The 17,943-nt window shown below is 40.1% G+C and overlaps 1 long non-coding RNA gene across 1 annotated transcript; it reads left to right on the top strand.

The window, feature by feature from the left end:
• Positions 1 to 3,205: 3,205 nt before the first annotated feature.
• Positions 3,206 to 15,832, top strand: LOC308698017. Its single transcript, XR_014031020.1, has 5 exons — positions 3,206 to 3,410; positions 3,878 to 4,019; positions 4,557 to 4,628; positions 14,744 to 14,785; positions 14,887 to 15,832. It is a non-coding gene; the product is annotated as an uncharacterized lncRNA (long non-coding RNA).
• Positions 15,833 to 17,943: the final 2,111 nt, after the last annotated feature.

Genomic DNA, 17,943 nt, shown 5'->3' with positions numbered 1-17,943 from the left:
ATTTCAATATAAGAGAAGAGGAGCTATGTCATGCGTCAGGTCAGAGGTCACTCGTCATGCGTCGGGTCAGAGGTTACTCTTTCGCCTGAACCCGACTCTCGCCAGCCTTGCCAGAAGCCAGTGATTATAGTTTATAAAGTGATAAATATGGACATTTTTCTTTGCTTCAGAAGGCCTTTATTAACCCCCTGGAGCCGTATGGATTACTTTTATGATGGATGGATGCACGTCTTGCAGTTTCGGGCACTATTCAGTGCTACAAAGCTGGAAGTAGCTTTCCTGTAGCTCAAACAGTAGAGCGTTGGTGCTTGCAATGCCAAGGTCATGGGTTTGATTCCCAGGGAAAGCAAGAACTGATAAGAATTTAAAATGTGTACCTTGAAATGCAATGTAAGGTCGCTTTGGATAAAAGTGTCTGCCAAATGCGTAAATGTTAAAGGAAAGGAGTAGAAAAAAGACAGAAATGGAGATAAAAATCAAGTATCAAAATGTATACATACATACAACAACAGCTATTTAAAATACATACACAGCACCACTCGAACGCTAGAGAGTACAAATAAATCTTTAAACTGGATTTAAAAGCATCCAGTGATGGAAAGGACCTGATGTTCAAAGCTAAACTGTTCCAAGGCTTTGAGGCGACTACAGAGATCGCTCGATCAGCTTTTGTTTTACAACAAGAACGAGGGACAGATAAAAGAAACTGATCACAAGATCTTAGTGACCTAGAGGCTGTGTATGGCCTAATTACATCACAAATATAATCCGAGGCCGCATTGTGCAGTGCCTTGAATGCGAAAAGAAGGATCTTAAAGTCGACTCTAAATTGTATTGGTAGCCAATGCAATGAGGCAAGGACAGGGGAGATATGATCCCTTTTCTTAGTTCCTGTTGACAGTCTGGCTGCTGAATTTTGAACCATCTGTAACGAGACAGTGTTGATTGAGGTAGGCCGATGTGCAGAGAGTTACAGTAATCCAAGCGAGAGGAAACTAGTGCATGAATCACGATTTCAAGGTCTTTACTAGAAAGAAAGTGTTTAGGTCCTTGCACACCGAGTCAGATATTTTCGTATGCGCTTTTTTCGTATTCGTCATCCTAAAAATTCTAAAAAGAAAGGCAATATTGGGTCCATCATCCAATCCTGAGATTGCGTAGAGAGGAAGGAGAGTTTGCTGCGGGATTATCCCGAGCGATTCAAAGTTTACTTCAGGATGTCAATCTGATGCTCTGCTAGTGGTACTGGAGACACACATTAAAGAGAAGACCACCAATTTCCCAGAACCATTTGGTCCTGAACAGGTCTGGATTTTGGCCTCCGCTTGTACGGTGGCTTTTAACTGTCAGAACACCTCTCAAAATGCTTGCTATGGATGCGAAAAATGCAGAAAACTGAACCTGATACAATTTTTTTTATGCTGGACGAAAGTTTCGGAGGCAGTGTGTCAACGCGATTATAACGTGAGGTCGTATTTATTTTTTAACGTGCAAAAATTCTGGATGAGAATTTAGTGTGCAAGGACCTTTTCACTTTTTCTACAGATCTGAGTTAAAAGAAGCAACTCTTTACAACTGCATTTAAGTGCTTGTCAAATTGGAGAAGAGGATCAAAACATTTTTGTACGATTGCTTAGGTTGTTACTTACTGTGTTTTAATGGAGTTGTTGGTAGCAGCAGGATGTGATTTAATTAATCAACTAACATTTGGTTTTCTTGCAGGAATGACATTCATATGCTTTTAAATGTTTCCAAACTCTTTGGGGAAAACTTGTGACTTTGAGTTGTGTGTGTGTGTGTGTGTGTGTGTGTGTGTGTGTGTGTGTGTGTGTGTGTGTGCGTTGGTGCGACCTGATTATGAGGACAAAAACCATGGATACATACCGACTCTATGAGGACATGCCGTAACTACGAGGACAGCACTAATGTCCTCATAAGTCGAGCAGTGTAGAAAGGCTTATCAGGCTGCGCCTAACCACCTCCCGCTTTTTCTCAATATGTCCTTATAAATCCGTTGTACCCGTTTTTCAGTGTGTGCCAGTGTATGCTCAGAGTGTTTAATCTCCCTCTATGTGAAATTCGACGTTACTGCAGTATCATACACATTTCATACACCCACAACCACGCCCAAGCGCGATTCATTGGTGGAACGCTGGAATCCTCGTCAGTGATTGGCTGCTGGAATCCTCGTCAGTGATTGGCTGCATTTCACATCCGTCAAAGTCAGCGCGCCTGCGCCTCTGCTGATCTTCTATCGCAGACGTGTGATGTGACGGTGTGATTAATCAGAAGATTAATCATCATAATGAAAGATTAATTAGCAGAATTCGAGCGAAGTTGACGAGCTATAGTGGGAGATTTTCACTTTATCACGAGGAAGGTAAGTGCGTTTATTTATATATTCTACCTTTATGGAGTTAAGTGTCATGAGTCAGACAGTTTTAAATAACGTTAGTTACATTACTTTAAACGTGGCCACTAATCGGGCTAATATAAGTCCATAAGCAGTTAAAATGGCGTCTCCAAACAACTTGCACATGCTATTCACGTTTTTTGTTTTGTTTGGTACTTAAACGAAATTCTCTTGTTGTTCATATAGACGCATACAAGTATTAGTATTAGTTGATGAAAGATACATCTCCATGGATGCTTGAGAGAATTAATTAACATTTTGAAATGAATCAAATGTTGTCATCATGATGACTGGTAAAGTTGAGTGGATGAATTTACAGTATAATACAGTAAGATACAGAAATATATGAAATAAACAGAAACGAAACTAATGTAAAAGTATACTTTCATTAATGTAACGTTACTGTCATTAGAATGACTTGGAAAAAATATTTAGTTGATTCATTTTAGGGCTGGATATTAGCAGACATTTTATGATTCCATTCAATTTTAATTCACATGCTGTCGATTCTATTTCCAATTCGATTTTACATTTATTATTTTAATGTAAATCAGGTGTAATACATGTAACATTTTCTAAAACTTTCTCTCTATAGTTATTTTTTCTAAGTAACGAGTTTAGCTTCGTTTGATCTAAGGCGCCACATTAAAGAGTGATAAAATGGTATTAAAATGGACTGAATTTGAAATCGGAGACTGTTTCTTATCAAAAGTAACAAGCCTCAAAACCTCACTTATCAACTTTATGTGTAAAATGTTGTATTTATTGATATAGACTACAGTCTGACAATAATGTACTGTATATAAAGCATCTATCTATCTATCTATCTATCTATCTATCTATCTTTATAAATACATACTAATTATGTTGTCTGGAATGTTTTCAGTCAACATGTTTAGAAAGAAGAGAATAAAACCTGAGCAGGATGCAAAAGAACACATATTGTCGGGCAAAGACAAAGCCTTCATTGAGGGACGACAAATCAACACATTCAAAGGTAAATTGTGCACCACAAGGCAATTTGACAATGTTCAGACTGCAGACAAATCAAATCATAAAGTAGGCATGCACTTGTAAGAATGAAAAGTAGGCCTATTGCTGGCAGTCTGGACATGATCTTTCACATTCACACATTTTACCCTTGGGTAAGCCGCTCATTTTCATTAAGGTTAAGAGATGAAAAAAAAAAAACTTTAAACAATTTTTTTTTATTATTATTATTTTAAAATAAATACTTAAAACTATGTATACAGAGAATAGTGTAAACAAATTCAACTAGTAGGCTATATCACAGTGAAAACCAATGCTTGATTTTTTTATTTTTATTTCCTGCACCTCATATTACATTACACAGTTTTACAGGATTTAACTCTTTAAAAGGATAGGTTGGTTAGCTGTGTAACATATAGGTGCACTTGGATTCATGTTTTATTTGTATTATTATATATTATTTTGCCCTTTTAGGGAGAGGTGTGTTTGCACTTGAGCACATTGAACCATCCACCTTTGTTGTTGAATACCGTGGGATTCTCTCTCAAAGTAAACATGTTAAAGATGTACAAGGCAACTACTTGTTTGACTTCACATGGAATGGAACACGTTATTGGTAAGCTGGCTGTTTCTTTTTTGGTTTATTTATTTATTTTTAGTTCATATTCAGAGCAAACTAGTTGCATGTCATTCTAATAAAAACAGTTATGATTATGATGATTATTATTATTACAATATAGGGCTGCACGATTTGGGGAAAATGTCATATTGCGATTGAGGTCAATATTGCAATTGGAATATGCGATTGCGATATAATAAACAAATGGTTTCATGAGTCAACTTGCTTGGATCTAAAGCAAAATGCACACACAGAATAGTGATAATTCTGAAATGTGTATTTCTCAACTCAAACTAGCAACAACAACTAAATGATTGATAACATCTAAGCCATTGATGTCTGGATATAAATAAATCCATGATGACAATATGATGCAGATTATTTAAAACAATTCTGCATGTCTGCTTTGTGCACGACGGATCCATGAAAGGGACACTAGATATTTAGACTTTGGTTGATACTAGAATTAGTTGCGGTGACCAATTGGCAAACATCCTTGCCTCAGTGTTGTACCTGTCTTTCTCATAATTACAGGAATTGTGTGACGAGACATCAGTGGCTGTGACTGAATGCAGTGTGAATCCTTCCTCATCAGTGAAACAGAAAGTAAGTGAGCGCATGTTCCTTCATTGTTTTCTTCTCTTTGACACAGGCAATGTTAAGTGTAGGATGGTTGGGCATCATACTAGACTGGCTGACGTGGACTGTCGTCTTAAAGACGCTGTTGTGACATCTCAAATTCGAGTAAAATGTACCTTGCTCGGTTCATTCATTTTCATAACTCGTGCGTTGGGGGATGGGCATGACACTGACCTGAAATGTAAGGACAGTTCTTCACTACGAGGACCGTCATGTCAGGGATAGGGTTTGAGGAAAAGATGTTGCTTTGGGTATGTGCCGGCTGCTTCTTTATGTGGATAAGCTGTAGACCCAATATGCACACTTTTCAATCTGGATATGCTTTGTGACTTTCAGTCACAGAGACGTAAACAGTTAAGGCCCATTCACACCAACCATAACTGTGTTAGGGTCCAACCAGCAGACGGTAATGTTCTGTTTATTGTGATCGCATCTTTGACTGCTGCTTATATACTGAAACATGTTATAGCAGAATTGATTCCGATTGGCTGTCAATTAAGCAATGTATCGCAATACAAAAATGCAACAATATATATTGTGGAAAGTGACAATATGTATTGTGTATAGTACACCCAAAATAAAAATTACTGTGTGAGGGGAAACAATCAAGTTTACAGAGTTCGTGTCAATACTACATTAAACTACTATATATATATATATATATATATATATATATATATATATATATATATATATATATATAAAATAATATAATGCAGTGGGGGAATATTTGTGGGTCCTGATAATGCCAAATGTCTTTTGTTACCAGTGAAAAGTGGCCTACATTAATTTAAATATATCTAGTTGGTGACAGAGTGCAAGCATATTTGTCTAAAACAGGGTTCACCAATCTCGGTCCTGGAGGGCCGCTGTCCTGCAGAGTTTAGCTCCAACCCCAATTAAACGCACCTGAACCAGCTAATCAAGGTCTAACTAGGCATACTAGAAACTTTCAAACAGGTGTGTTGGAGCTGGTTGGAGCTAAACTCTGCAGGGACAGGGGCCCTCCAGGACCGAGATTGGTGAACCCTGGTCTAAAACAAATCTGTTAGCCTATTCATTTCCTCCCCCAATGTTTTGCAAATTAGGCATTTTAATCAACAGTTAAAAAAAAAAGTTACCCTTTTACCACGTCTTGGAGTATCTCTATAATATCGTATCGTGATATGTATCGAATCGTGACATGAGGGTATCGTTACACCCCTACTGCCAATGTTTCTAGCGTTTCTCAGCTGGTAAAATCGTTCTGAAAGTGATTTTTTTGTTTTTGTTTCTCTGTGGTGTTATCGTGTAAGCTGTGGTGTAGACTCTGCTATTCTTTAATACTGAGAGGATTTTTTAGGCCTATAATTTAGTAGATATATAGTTTTTAGTTTGAACAGTCCTTTTTTAGTTGGTAAAATTCATCCTGTCCTCAGCTAGCGGTGAGGGGTTTGCGTTTAGGGAGATTTTCTTGTCTAATATCTGCATTTTAGGGGGGAAAGCATAAACAACATCTGCGTTCATACTAGGGATGTCAATTTTCACAAATTCCCATGATCGATCGTCGTTTAAATTAACGATCAATTAATCGATTAATCGTTAGCCTTAATACTGCGATATGCGTCACCTGCAGTGGCTATGAGAGCATGACAGGGTCTGCAAATGCTGCTCAAAACGCTATGTTCCTCACCAAATCAATTAGAATAGTTTTCAATATAAATAAAGGGCTAGTAGGATTGTAAAATGTTTCGATGTGATTGATAATTAAATTAATTATTTAATAATCAAATATAACTACTAATACAACGTGTTACCAACGCCGCCTCATATGCGCTTAGAATGTGTGACCGTTGTGGACGCGCTCTTCCTGGAACAACTGCACGCGCTGAATGAATCTGCTACCATTAAACTGGAGCACTTTGCTAGCACGTTATTTATCTAAAAAAAACGCATCCTATATGAGATTAATCCGATATATTCAGGGCTTGAATTTCGGCACGGGATTGCGGGTATTGCGCATATTTTGTATCATTCCCGCAGGTCTCCCATTTATAATGCGGGAAATTCCCGCAAACATTGATTCACTTTAGCATGTAGGTTGTATTAGTAAATTAATCCACACAGATTGTAAAATCAAATCAGTCATTTTAAAACTGTCTGCGAGACGCAATTTCACAAACGTGTGAAACGAGTGATTCAGCGGCGCTGCGTCTTCTATCTCTCGTCTCTCATATGGGTTGCACAAGGTAATTGTTAAGCGCGCAGCAGGTGGCGATAATACACTCTCGCATTTCGGGAGTCGGGATAGACGGAATTGTCACTTGCATAATCGGGCCAGCATTGCATCACGAGTAACTAAAGTTTACCATTTGCACGTCTTTTTAAGTCTCACCAGTTTAAACCTCCTCACAAACAGCTCGCGGGTAACAAAAGTTATTTTTCGTGGATTATATCGCTTAAACAGTCAAAAACATAAGAAAATTATGTCAATTTCGGTCTTAGTGATATCCTCTAAACACAGTCGGTTGTTATGTCTTAAGCATAAATCGCACGTGACCGTATAATCAATGAAAACAGGATCCGTGCATTAGCTCTTAAAGCAGGGCTCAGTAGTTTCGGGATTTCTTCGCTGTATTCTCGCTTTTTGCTCGCAGGTTTCTCTCTAGAGCTCCCCCCACAGCTTCGGAATAGATATTTGACAACACTGTTGTAAAAACTCTTTGGCGATTCTCAGACACCAGAGGCTATTAGATCAACGACATCAAAGCAGATGGGACATTCTTTAAAACGTCTTCTTCATTCGGGTTCGAACAGCGTGAGGGAGCGCAATAAGGACAGCATTTTAGCAGATTTCTTTTGGCCGTAAAGCAATTGTTTACATCGCGAGACCTGATATCACGCGAGACTTCCTGACGCGGCGGCCGCGGCCCGCCGGCTTAAAGTTGCAAATGCGGATTTTCCGCTCACGGGCACCAGGGGGGTGCGAGACGACCACCATTCAACCCGAAATAAGTAATATAACCATTCCAATGACTCCGAAGCTGTTCAGTTAAGGTAAAAAAGTTACTTAGTTCACCTTTAAAGGGACAGCAGCCATTTGTCTGTCATTAATTTGTTTGTCAAAACAACAAAACATAGCTTTAATTTTAAGGAATCAGGATTGATAGCCTATGTATTTAATTTAATCAGGACTAAAATACTACCTAGTGTTATTTTACATTTGATTACTTTTTTCAGTCTCTGCGCAGTATTTCTGAATACTAGTTTTAGACCTAAGCAAAAACTTCTCTTTTTTTCTCTTTATTGGTATCTTTATTCTATTGTATTTATTTGTGCTACTTTTTTCAATTTAATTCAAAGATTGAAATCAAGCTTCCTTGAGCTGTGTAAATTCTTAAGAACAAAATTACCCCATTGTAAAAATGCAATGAGTAAGCCTACATTTAGGCGAGATAAATGTAAAAAAGAAAAAGTCTAAACTCCCCCCTCAAATTAAAAATCCCCCCCATAAGAATCACCTAAGGGGGGATTTCCCCCCCATTTTCCAAAATGAAATTCAGGCACTGTTATTCAAAATAAACATAATATTACAAATTATATCTGCACAAAATGACGCAAATTCATTCACAAGTGAACTTGAACTAAGTTACGTGCATTCATTCAGAACTACTCATGTTGTGGATGTGGACGCGGTCTTCCTGGAGCAACGCGACATGGCAACTAAACCCAAATAATTCACAATGTTTTATTACAATATTGTTCTCTTTTAGGGATGTCAATTTTCTCAAATTCCCATGATCGATCGTCATTTAAATTAATGATCAATTAATCGATTAATCGTTAGCCGTAATACTGCCATATGCGTCTACTGCAGTGGCTATGGCCAACAGCATGACAGGGTCTGCAAATGCTGCTAAAAACGCTATGTTCCTCACCAAATCAATAATGGTTATAAATATAAATAAAGGGCTAGTAGGATTGTAAAAATGTTTTATGTGATTGCTAATTAAATTAATTATTCAAACTACTAATACAACGTGTCACCAACGCCTCGTATGCGCTTAGAATGTGTGACAGTTGTGGACGCGCTCTTCCTGGAACAACTGCACGCGCTGAATGAAACTGCTACCGTTAAACTGGAGCACTTTGCTAGCACATTATTTATCTAAAAGAAATGCATCCTATATGAGATTAATCAGATATATTCAAAATAAACATAATATTACAAATTATATCTGCACAAAATGACGCAAATTCATGCACAAGTGAACTTGAACTATTACGTGCCATTCATTCAGAACTACTCATGTTGTGGACGCACTTTTCCTGGAGCAACGCGGCGACACGGCAACTAAACCCAAATAATTCACAATGTTTTATTACAATATTGTTCTCTTTATAATGTTATGTAATATTACAGTCCCAATAGTCATTATTAGTCGTGCACTGCCGTTTGAGCTGCACGCGCTGAAGCTGACGCTTTACTACAGAGTTAATTCTTAACCAAATGCATCCAATATGAGATAAATCCGATATAGATAGGCCTACAGAAAAGAAACAGTATTACAACTTACATTTGCACAAAACAAAAGGCTGCGAATGCAGACGCAAACTTATAGTCATGATGAAGGTGTAAAATGGTCCCAAACATAACTCCGGCGCGCTCGCTTTACATGTTTCGCGGTTGAGCAGCGCGCACGCGCATGAAGACCTGCTTAATCGATGATCGATAAGTTGTATCGATTAAATGTATTATCGACAATTATTCGATCGTCGATTAATCGTTGACATCCCTAGTTCATACTAATTTGTTAAAGGGACACTCCATATCACGTGATGCTTTGCGTGAGGTTGTTGACAAATGACAGGCTGATCCGTCGTCCACGTTGGTGTGCGTCATTACGCATGAACCAAGGCTGATATTGTGGAGAGAGAGAGACGCACGGCACAGTGGTTTCGAGGGGAGAGAGAGAGACGCACAGAGAGACGCGAGTTTTGAAGAATACACAGAGAATAATGGATCATCAGAGATTGAGAAACATGGATCTAAATCAAGCGCTGGCCTTTTTTGATGCCATGGAGGATGATGGATTTTCTGGAGAAGAGAGCTTTTTGACTGATGAGGAACTAGATTACCAGGATGGTCTAGACCCCACTGAAGAGTAAGTTCCATTTATTTATTTACTGTAAAAGTATATATAAAAAAAAAACTAATATGATAAAATATAAATTTTCTAAATATGTAAAAATAAGTTCTGTAAAAGTAGTATTTCATTTTTCTATGTTTGTTAAAGAGTAGTAAGAGTTGTGGATTACACTTTGTCTCTCAGCCATTGTTTGTCTGAGTTTACCTAGAGATACAAACAAAGGATAGTGGGGGGTTGGTCACACCTTTTGGCTGGGGAGAGAATGTCTCAAGGATGTTGTAGTGGGGGGTTGGTCACACCTTTTAGCTGTGGAGAGAATGTCTCAAGGATGTTGTAGTGGGGGGTTGGTCACACCTTTTAGCTGGGGAGAGAATGTCTCAAGGATGTTGTAGTGGGGGGTTGGTCACACCTTTTGGCTGGGGAGAGAATGCTCATATTATAGCTGTGGTGGGTTGGGGGTACAGTAGCAATCTCAGCCATTGTTATCTTATGTGAGAAATCAAATACAAAAACACTAATTGATCTGATATGTATGATTTAATATTTTGCTTTATTTGTTTTACAGTCATGATAATGAAGAAGACACCAGCCCACCCACCCGAGCCAGACAGGAAAGCTCCCATTCTTCCGCTGAGGAGGGCCCTTCCACTTCTGCTGCAGCATCCCAGCAGCTGCCAGGAATAGGTCATGGACGGCTGCAGTCACGGTCTAGAGGGAGAGCGCGGTCAAGGTCAAGATCCAGATCCGGCAGCTTGAGGGGTCGACAGAGTCCTGAATCCACAAGGTCAAGATCTAGATCACCACAGCCAGCAGCCCCAACTCCATCATGGAACAGTGAGAGTCAGCCAGACATCCCTCCAGTGCCCAAAAGGTTCGTCCCAACAAGAAAGCCAGGACATCAGCTCAGCCCCACATCCATATACACACCATTGGACCTTTTCAAACTTTTTGTCAGTGACAGTGCAGCAACCACTTTGTGTAATAACATAAACACAAACGCTGCAAAAAACATTGCCAATGGCAAAAAATATTCCTGGAAAAACTTCACTGTTGAAGAATTTTTCAAATATTTAGGACTGACTTTCTTTTTTGCACTGGTGAGACTGACAAATATCCGGCACTACTGGAGGACAAACACCATTTTCAGCCAACAGTTTCCCCACTCAGTGATGACACGTGCAGGTATCAGGTCATTTCCTGGAACATCCACATGAGCAACCCTGATGAAGATGTCCACAATGCCCGGAAGAGAGGGACACCAGCTTATGACCGGCTGTTTCGTCTGAAGCCCCTTTTAGATGACATCAAACATGCATGCAGAGCATTTTATCACCCACGGCAGAACCTTTCAGTGGACGAGAGGATGGTGGCAACAAAGGTTCACACTGGCATGACCCAGTATATGAAGGCGAAGCCAACTAAGTGGGGCTTCAAACTTTTTGTGCTGGCAGACAGCAGCATTGGGTACACTTTAGACTTTGCTGTATACACGGGGAAGTCTGTGTTTGCTTCTGGTGAGGGACTGGCAAACGACTCGGTTATGTCCTTCATGAACAAATCATCCCTAGGGAGTGGCTACAATGTGTATGTAGACAACTTCTACACAAGTCCAAAGCTATTCATGGATCTCTACAGCATGAACTTTGGAGCATGTGGCACCTACAGGGGCAACAGACGAGGATGCCCCCGCACAACCACAAATGCCATGAACAAAAAGGATCCTAGGGGCACCATCAGGTGGATCCGTGACAGCCCTCTGGTTTTTGTAAAGTGGATGGACACTCTGGAAGTCTCTGTCTGCTCCACAATTCACCCGGCCTTCTCTGGCACACCTAAGATGGCCGACACAGCAGCAGTGCTCGAGTGAAGCTCCTTAAATCTCAGTCTGCTAAATGCGCTAATCAATTAACTTTCCTGCATATCTATCCCACGTTAAGTTCTGAGTGTTACCTCCTTTTTGTGACTTTTTGGATGGTCACTAATACAAATTGTTTACTTGATCATTTCACCTGTGCTTCGCTATGGAACAAAACGCAACTAACGCATTCATTTTGAACGCTCTTCAACAACTTAAGCGAGAGATGTTCACGTATTTTGACCCGAAACTTGACAACCTGCAAACAGCTGCCGATGCGTTGCAGTCTTCCCTTAAATCACTCGGGGATCAAGTAGGCGAGCTCGAATTTAGAGTCAGTTCAAATCAGGATAACATAACTGATCTAGAGCAATGCGTTGAGACGCTGGAGAAGCAAAATGCTTTCTTGCTACAGAAAGCCGAGGACGCCGAAAATCGGAGCAGAGCCCTAAATCTTCACTTCATTCACGTTCCTGAGCGAGCTGAAGGCACTGATACAATCGGCTTTATTGGACGTCTACTCACTCTTCTATTTGGCGAAGCCAGCTTTCCCATTCCACCTGTGATCGAGCGCGCTCATCGCACTCCTGGAGCCTCCTCCAAAGGGAATTCCAAAGCTGGTTCAAGACCAATTTTGGCAAAGTTTGGCACCAGTGAATATCATGAGGCCCAAAACGCCTGGACTTCTTTTGGAAAAATGTAAATAGTTTTGGTTCTGTTCAAGTTATTATGTTTATTCCTGTGCTCCAGGACTCCAAAGACATGAACAAACTGTTTTCCAGAGGAAATTTGCTTAGCTTTTATTTATTTGTGTGTGATTTCAATAAATGTTTGAGTGATTCAATTTCCGTTTTATTTTTTCCTGAGGTGTGAAAAAAAAGAGGTGTGTCAATTGTCTGTGCACAAAAGGGTTGATGTTTTACAAGCTTTTTTTTGTAAATAACACCAGACGGAAAATTAATTAAAAAAATTTACTTTCAAAATTACTGTACCCCCTTCCCCCTCCTCCCTGAATCGAGGTTGCCAGATAGGCTGCAGGATCCAGCAGGAACGTAGGACAACACTACTGACTCCGGGATTGGTAGATAGGTGGAGGGTGTTTGTCCCGCCATAGTCTTATCTGATCGGTGAGTAGCCCAATGTAGACGAACTGCTGCGCGTGTGACAGGGCGCATGTTTGAGAGAGAGAGAGAGAGAGGAGAGAGAGAGAGAGAGAGAGAGAGAGAGAGAGAGAGAGAGAGAGAGAGAGAGAGAGAGAGAGAGAGAGAGAGAGAGAGAGAGAGAGAGAGAGAGAGAGAGAGAGAGAGAGAGAGAGAGAGAGAGAGAGAGAGAGAGAGAGAGAGAGAGAGAGAGAGAGAGAGAGAGAGAGAGAGAGAGAGAGAGAGGAGAGAGAGAGAGAGAGAGAGAGAGAGAAAGAGAGAGAGAGAGAGAGAGAGAAGAGAGAGAGAGAGAGAGAGAGAGAGAGAGAGAGAGAGAGAGAGAGAGAGAGAGAGAGAGAGAGAGAGAGAGAGAGAGAGAGAGAGAGAGAGAGAGAGAGAGAGAGAGAGAGAGAGAGAGAGAGAGAGAGAGAGAGAGAGAGAGAGAGAGAGAGAGAGAGAGAGAGAGAGAGAGAGAGAGAGAGAGAGAGAGAGAGAGAGAGAGAGAGAGAGAGAGAGAGAGAGAGAGAGAGAGAGAGAGAGGAGAGAGAGAGGAGAGAGAGAGAGAGAGATTTCGAAACAAAAACGAGGAGTAATTCAATAATTAGTTCGCAAAGTAACTCTTCACTAGAAATTGTGTGAAATGATTTCCAGGCCGTAGAGTGGAGCTCAATTCTAGTCTATATTGATGGGCGGAGTAGTGGGAGTGGCCTGCTGAGCATTGCAATGCACTATGGGTATTGTCTAAAAATCCAAAGCACTAAAGTCATTTTCTGCCTTTTATCGGCCAAGAAGGACCCAAATTAGAAATGTATGCTACTTATCTACTACATATATGACCCACTTTCAATACACATCCAGTGCATCCTCAAACTGACGACAAAACCTCATACAGTTACGCGCACACTTTGGAGACTGTCCTTGTTTTCAATGCAAGGGTAGTAAGGAACTGGGGTCCGTTCTTCGTACGCCACTCAGTTAGTGGGATTTGATTGTGGATGATTTGGCATGATCTTGGATTGTTTGGTTCTTCAGTGCTCATCCTGGACTTGCTGTCATAGTGTTCCTATAGTGGTCCGTAACTTAAACCTGCTCGGAAGCTTATTTCATGTAAACCGGATTAGATTGCATCTTTTTAAGTGGGGTTGATTCTTAAAATATGTCCCAACCACTGCTAATTTATTACAAGAGTTCCTTACTGAAACTAATTTAAAACTGACAAAAGTAATTTAAAATAATAATAATGATATAAAAATTAATTTGAAAATAATGTGTTGAACGCCTGTGTACGAGTCAAAAGAAGTATACTTTGCAAGGCTGTGCATTCGACTGTGGTAAAAATTCGACTGTGGTATACTTCTGGCTTTAGTCTGGTGTTGGTTGTCTAGTCATAGCCAATGCAGACTGTGCATAGCACTTTAATAACACAAGATTTTGGCCAAATGTTTTAAACCAAAAACAAACTAAGCTCCCAAAACACAAATCTAACATTCGCTGGTCCAAAACATCGTAAATCTATTTGAGCTTGATTGACACATGAAGTGTCTGGCCATACATCATTTTATTTATTTATTATTTTTGAACTAATTTCTTGAATGGCAGCAGTTAACCTGCAATTTTAGCTGGTTTCAAAACACCTGGATATTACCTGCCATGGTGACATTTCCTCAGATAAACTTCTGAGATCCAAAAGCTAATGCCAGCATATTGACATGGTGACTAATAAATTGTGTGCGCATATATTTTAGATATTTATTTGAGAAAAAGGATACATGTTGATTTTGGGTTCATGTTTTATTTTTTATCTTCCACAGTAATTCAGTGTAAAGTGGTCCTTTTCGTGTTACACAGGACCAGAGACTAGTTTTCCCTGTGTGCTTATCTGCTGATATTTCACATGGTCCGAAACTGTTTGGATTGTAGGGCTGGAATACATTTTAATTGTTGTTTTTTACCCCTCAGGAAAAAGCCAAATGAATCAGGATGAAACTGAGAACTCCAGAGGTATTTAAACATTTGGGTATATTAAAGTTATTCCATGTATATACATATAGGTGTATAGGTATACATATGTGTATGTATATGTTTGTTTGTTTGTTTTACAGAGACCAAATTGAGGAGAATTGTGAAAAGGCCATGGAGCCCAAATGAAGTGAATGCTGTCATGAAACATTTCAGAGTCCATATTTCAAAGGGACACCTTGCAACAAAGGCAGAGTGTGAGCAGTGCAAGACTGCAGAGGACCCTGTTCTGAGAGAAAGAACGGCCCAAAATATAAGGGATTTCGTGAGGAACCGAGGTTTGATGTTGAAAAAGAAATCTTCTTAGAGTTCTTCGAGAGATCAGTGTTGCCTTCCATTAAAGGTTGTATCAGCGATTTCAGGCCCAATAAAGGCCCAAATATAAATGATCACATTCATCTCATTTTTCCTAACGATCCGCTAGCTGGCCGCCCCATAAGCATGCCATCCAAAAACCGCGTCTCTGTAGGCAGCCTAGGCTCTGAGATCTGCACACAAAAGGTGGGGGTGTTGTGGTGTGAGATTTTGCGGTGATTGGTTGGAACTGTTGGTGATTGGTTGGAACACTGTTTATTTTGGTTTTGGTGGTTGGTGAAACCCATTGTTTTTGTGTGCAGATCTCGGCGCCTAGGCTGCCTACAGAGACGCGTTTTTTGGATGGCATGCTTATGGGGCGGCCAGCTAGCGGATCGTTAGGAAAGATTAGATGAATGTGATCATTTATGTTTGGGCCTTTTTTGGGCGTGAAATCGCTGATACAACCTTTAATGTCTGTGGGTTTTGTTCTCAAAAGTGTTGTTGGGCCAGAAGAGTGTTCAAGACATCCTTTTATTTACTTTTATTAAAACACTGTTTTGAAAGAAATGTACAAAAACATGCATTTACTGGAAGGCAATTTAATTTGGTTTTATTTTCAGTGTGTTGTTGAGGTCATTTTGAGGCACACTCCCTCATGCACTTTAGTCCCATAATGGTTAGAGATGCACCGATTACAATTTTCTAGGCCGATTCCGATTTTTCCGAGTTTGACCTGCCGATTCCGATTTTTTTTTTTATTTTTTTTTTTTATAAAACACCATATACTTCTACCCAAACTGAATAATAAAAACAAGTTTAAATGGGTGAATTTTCTATAAATATTTTTGAGTCTTCTTCATTTTCTTTTCTGACATAGCCTACTCCAGTTCTTGTTAAAACACACTAGACATGCAAATTCTGTGCATTTTGGGCACTTTTTGTGTGAAATCATTTATTTTGCCCATCAAAAAAAGTGTGCTTTCACTTTAATTGAGTGTGAGCAGCGCAGCAAAAATAGACTCTGCGCCGAAACCGCTTCACTGCTGCTCACTCGACGCTCCTGCTTGACGCTCACGCTCTGCTCCTGCTGCCGGTGTGATGCACTCATTTATTAACATGCACGCCGAAAAAAATACGCGCCTCTCACGCTTGCGGTGTGAAACTGACGTAATTCACAAGGTTTTCTACATGTGTGTTCCGTGTGCACGTGTGATGCTGATGTTGCGCGATGTTAATCATGCGGCACCCGAGTGTGTTTGATCGGTATAAAATCGGCAAGTGTCAGACTGACCGGCCGATCGGCGGTCATGACCGATCACGTGAAAATCGGCCAATTCCGGTCCCAAGCCGATCAATCGGTGCATCTCTAATAATGGCCTTATTAGATCTCAGTTGTTGAGCCTTTTTTTTACCATTTGCAAAATAAAAATTGCCCTTTCAGTTTAATTTTGTTAGTTTTTATTGGCTGTCTAGTTGCATTTCTTCATCTAATTGCCCTTTAACTAGTCTTCTATGAAGTGTAAAACTTGCTGATCTTTGTTCACTGAATTTTCTCCAACCAGGTTCATTTTGCACCACATGTGTATATGTTGGTTGATATAGCAACAGCACATTGTAGCACTATTTCCTTAGGTGTGCGTATTACTTTTACAGGTTTAGTGGCAGCAAAAAGATGCACAATCATTTGTGAATTCACTCTTTAATGTAGAATAGTTGATTTGGTTTAGTATGGTTAACTCTAATACAGGTACTCCTGCTATGTGTGGAGTTAATAGTGATGTCCATTTAAACCCAGTTTGTCCTCATAATCAAGGGTTAGTTAGGGTTGTGTGTGTGTGAGAGGTCCAGTTAAACCCAAAATGTCCTCATAATCAAGGGTTAGTTAGGGTTGTGTGTGTTTGAGAGGTCCAGTTAAACCCAAAATGTCCTCATAATCAAGGGTTAGTCAGGGTTGTGTGTGTTTGAGAGGTCCAGTTAAACCCAAAATGTCCTCATAATCAAGGGTTAGTCAGGTGTTTGTGTGTGTTTGAGAGTGTGTGTGTGTGAGAGGTCCAGTTAAACCCAAAATGTCCTCATAATCAAGGGTTAGTTAGGGTTGTGTGTGTTTGAGAGGTCCAGTTAAACCCAAAATGTCCTCATAATCAAGGGTTAGTCAGGGTTGTGTGTGTTTGAGAGGTCCAGTTAAACCCAAAATGTCCTCATAATCAAGGGTTAGTCAGGTGTTTGTGTGTGTTTGAGAGTGTGTGTGTGTGTGAGAGGTCCAGTTAAACCCAAAATGTCCTCATAATCAAGGGTTAGTTAGGGTTGTGTGTGTTTGAGAGGTCCAGTTAAACCCAAAATGTCCTCATAATCAAGGGTTAGTCAGGGTTGTGTGTGTTTGAGAGGTCCAGTTAAACCCAAAATGTCCTCATAATCAAGGGTTAGTCAGGTGTTTGTGTGTGTTTGAGAGTGTGTGTGTGTGAGAGGTCCAGTTAAACCCAAAATGTCCTCATAATCAAGGGTTAGTAAGGGTTGTGTGTGTTTGAGAGTGTGTGTTTGAGAGGTCCAGTTAAACCCAAAATGTCCTCATAATCAAGGGTTAGTCAGGTGTTTGTGTGTGTTTGAGAGTGTGTGTTTGAGAGGTCCAGTTAAACCCAAAATGTCCTCATAATCAAGGGTTAGTTAGGGTTGTGTGTGTGTGAGAGGTCCAGTTAAACCATAAATGTCCTCATAATCAAGGGTTAGTCAGGTGTTTGTGTGTGTTTGAGAGTGTGTGTGTGTGTGAGAGGTCCAGTTAAACCCAAAATGTCCTCATAATCAAGGGTTAGTTAGGGTTGTGTGTGTTTGAGAGGTCCAATTAAACC

This window comes from Scardinius erythrophthalmus (genome assembly GCF_964197995.2).
Source record: "Scardinius erythrophthalmus genome assembly, chromosome: 11".
NCBI classification, from domain to species: domain Eukaryota; kingdom Metazoa; phylum Chordata; class Actinopteri; order Cypriniformes; family Leuciscidae; genus Scardinius; species Scardinius erythrophthalmus.
The sequence above is the reverse complement of the archived record's forward strand: the minus strand, read 5'-3'. Positions and strand labels throughout refer to the sequence as shown.